The 3,808-nt window shown below is 37.5% G+C and overlaps 1 pseudogene; it reads left to right on the top strand.

Annotated features, from left to right (window-relative positions):
* The first annotated feature begins 1,783 nt into the window (after nucleotides 1-1,783).
* On the top strand, nucleotides 1,784-2,426 carry LOC113890483 (annotated as a pseudogene).
* Nucleotides 2,427-3,808: the final 1,382 nt, after the last annotated feature.

The following is a 3,808-nucleotide window of genomic DNA, read 5'->3' as shown; positions in this document are numbered from 1 at the left end:
TCACCCCATTCAAAGATTGCCTTATACATACATTACAACTTTTACCCAAGTCTCACACATTAGGTGTTTCTTGTAATTCTTTTCTGTGTTTTACACTGAAACTTTTTACTCATGGAAAGTCCAGTTTACTAATTTTGTATTTGCTAAATATAAGGTTAAATCTATATTTGAAGTCATTTATTGTAAATATTGTAATTTTCAGTTCTAAAATATGAATTTTATATTTCAGAACAGATTTTATTCTCTGGTGATATTCTCCATCTAGTCATATATTATCACCAACATATTAATTACAGTAATTTTAAAGTCTGTGTATGATAACTCCAATTTTTTCTCTTGGATTTGACTATTTGTTCCTGTTTTTTGGTTTGTTTCTTTTGGTTTTGTTTGTTTCTTTTGTGGATCTTTTCTATTTTTGCATGTCTCTTACATTTCGGCTAAATTCCAGAGATCGTATTTGAAGTTGCAGAGATTCAGGATGATACTACCTTCCTTAAAAAAAAAAAAAAAAAAGATGTAATTTCTTTTTTTAAGAATTCCTGGCAGGTAGTTATAGAAGAGTAGATAACCCTGATCCAACAAGGTTTGATATAATTTGTGACTGAATTTCAGTCATCCTGAAGAACTTGTTTTCAATTTTCCTTAACTCTTAGAATTCCTCCAGAACTTTCAAATAACTTGATTCTTCCAAAATACCCCCTAATTGCTGAGCCCTAAACAGGTTTCAGAGAAGACAATGGCAACCCACTCCAGTACTCTTGCCTGGAAAATCCCATGGACAGAGGAGCCCAGTAGGCAGCAGTCCATGGGGTCACACAGAGTCAGACAGGACTGAAGCGACTTAGCAGTAGCAGCAGTAGCAAACAGGTTTTTGCTTCTACTCCCTGGACCTATGCAATTGCTAGCAAATCTGAACTACTATTTTTAGCTTCTTCTATTAAAGTTGACAAATTCCTTAAGGGATAGAATGCAGTGCAGTTTTTCCTTTTTCTTTGGGATCTTCGTTCCTCCTCAGATTCTAACTTACAGTTCTCTGATGCTTACAAAAGTAGTGTGTGTGTTGTGTTGGTTAAGTTTTTAGTTTTTCTTATATTCAGGGATGTTTTCTGGTATAGGCTGTAACTTCATAGATGGGAAGAATCAGTTTGAGGTATATTTATAATGGGAATCCAAAGACTCATACTGGTTTGAATAAAGTGTGAGAAAAAAATGAAACTAAAGATGATCTCAGTATTTCTAGCTTGAGCCACTTAAAGAATGGACTTGTCATTAAATGAAATGTGGGAAACTATAAGTGTGGCACATTTTGAGATGAGAAATAATTGTGATAACTGAAGCTCAAGAATAGGAAATGGACAAGGGATAGGAATATAGGAGCCATTAGCCTACAAAAAAAATTTAAAACATATGGCTAGATGAGATCACCAAGAACATAAAATATTGTAAATATAAATAGAGAAGGGAAAACACACATGGACTGAACCTCAGGGCACTTCAGTTTTCAAAGTTAGGGAGGGCCTCTGTGTGCTCGGCCAACAGCCCTTGACGGTGCCCACCCCCATGTCTGGGAGCCTGTGGGTGGGAGCCTGTGGGCAGCAGCACTTGCCGGCGACCCTCCACCAGGCCCAAGGGGGCAAAAGTAACTCTAAATCCAGCACATGCTTATGGAGGCAAGTTTAAAGGATTTCATATGAAGCACAGGAGCAGATAATGCTAAAAGCAAGCAGTAGTTGGTCCACATTTAGTGAGTGGGGAAGCATTCCCTTCTCCCTTTGCAGCTGAGATGGCAGAAATTAATCAAATTCAGTATAAAATGGAATACACCAAAAGTCTTAGTGAGCAAACCAGGTTTGTGGAAAAATTAAACACCACCAAATGCTGACCTGGAACAATGATGCTAAGGAGTTTCAAACACTAGCGTGATGTTGCAGGTGCCAGAGAGCATCGAGAACCATTGTAGCAGGAACTAACAAAGTGATTGCGTTTTCAGGACTAGCACACCTTGACCTTATACAGTCTCTTCCTTTAAACCTCTGGCACTAAATACACCACCTTGTTTGTTGATGCTAACTGAAAGATCACTAGATTTTCTGGATTTAGAAAGATCTTTTCCAACCCCTCAAAATAAAAAAATAAAAAAATCCATACAAAGCATGGGATAAAAATGAAGTGCTGCTCTAAGAATGAAAATGCTGTTGGCCAAAACAGCTTATCAGAACTTACTCCACATATTGCATTTCAAATATGGATAGAAGGATTGAAACAACTTCAGATGACATAATTGTTGTAACTGCAGCTTCCTTAAGACAACAGATAAACTAAATAGACATCTACAACTTCTGTAAGAGAACACAGAAGGTGCTAAAAGAGAACCGATTATGTATTCATTTACTGTGGCATTCTTGCTGCTTAATAGCTGGCTCTAATTTTGCCACTAGAGGTAACCTCAATCCTCAGAAATACTGTTTCAACAGCTGGAAATGTAAAGAATTTGCAAACAAACCAAAAAAAAAAAAAAAGGTGCGGGTGGGGAGAATCAGCAAAGAGCCTGAGGATAGTCAACCAAAATGATAAGGGGAAGACAATGAAAATGTGGTGTCCAGGAAGCCACAGAATAAAATGTTTTAAGAAGAGAATGAAGAACTGTACTAAATGCTGCTGCTAGGTCAGCAACCATAGAAACTTAAGTCATTAGATTTAGAAACATAAATACTATTGATGACTTTTAGAAAAAATAATTTCAAGAAGAAAGAAAATCCCTCCATTAGGGGTTTGTTTAAAGAGAAATTGAGGAGACTATTTGGAAGCAATAAGTATAGACAACTGTGTAAGGAATTTTGGTGCAAATAGGAACAAAAAAATTATCTCAGTAAAGATATAGAAAAGAAAGTTGGGCTAGAAATAAAAATGTTAGGTGAGTTGTATATCCATCAAAGGGGAAGAGATTGTCAAGACTGTTAATCAGTCGGGTTTTGTTTGTTCTTGTTTTTATAAACTTTATTTTTAGAGCAATTTTAAGTTCACAGCAAAACTGAGTGAAAGTTAATGAAATTTCCCATATCTTCCCCAGCCTACACACATGCACAGCCTCCCCAATTCTCAACATCCTCCACTCTCCACATACCCCACTATCTATGTCCCTCACTATCAACATCGCCCACAAGAGAGGTACATTTATTACAATCAGTGAACCAACACTGATACATCATTATCAGCCAAGTCCATTGTTTATATTAGGATTCACTCCTGGTGCTATACATTCTATGGGTTTGGACAAATGTATAACGACATGCCTCCACCATTATAGTACCATACAGAATACATCCACTGCCCTGAAAGTGTTCTGTGCTTTGTCTATTTATAGCTGTGGCTCAGATGGTAAAGATGGTAATGATGATCCTACGTGCAGGGCAGCAAGAGACATCAATGTAAAGAACAGACTTTTGGACTCTGTTGGTGAAGGTGAGGGTGGGATGATTTGAGAGAATAGCACTGAAAGATGTATATATGTAAAATAGATGACCAGTGCAAGTTTGATGTATGAAGCCAGGCACTCAAAGCCAGGGCTCTGGGACAACCCAGAAGGATAGGGTGGGGAGGGAGGTAAGAGGGAGGTTTGGGATGGGGGAACACATATACACCCATGGCTGATTCATGCTGATGTATGGCAGAAATCATCATAATATTGTAAAGTAATTGTCCTCCAATTAAAATAAATTTTTTTTTTAAAGAATCTGCCTGAAATGCAAGAGACCAGGTTCAATCCCTGGGTCATAAAGATCCCTTGGGGGGAAAAAAAAAATGGCAA

This window comes from Bos indicus x Bos taurus, chromosome 3, assembly GCF_003369695.1.
Source record: "Bos indicus x Bos taurus breed Angus x Brahman F1 hybrid chromosome 3, Bos_hybrid_MaternalHap_v2.0, whole genome shotgun sequence".
Taxonomy (NCBI): Eukaryota; Metazoa; Chordata; class Mammalia; order Artiodactyla; family Bovidae; genus Bos; species Bos indicus x Bos taurus.
The sequence above is the reverse complement of the archived record's forward strand: the minus strand, read 5'-3'. Positions and strand labels throughout refer to the sequence as shown.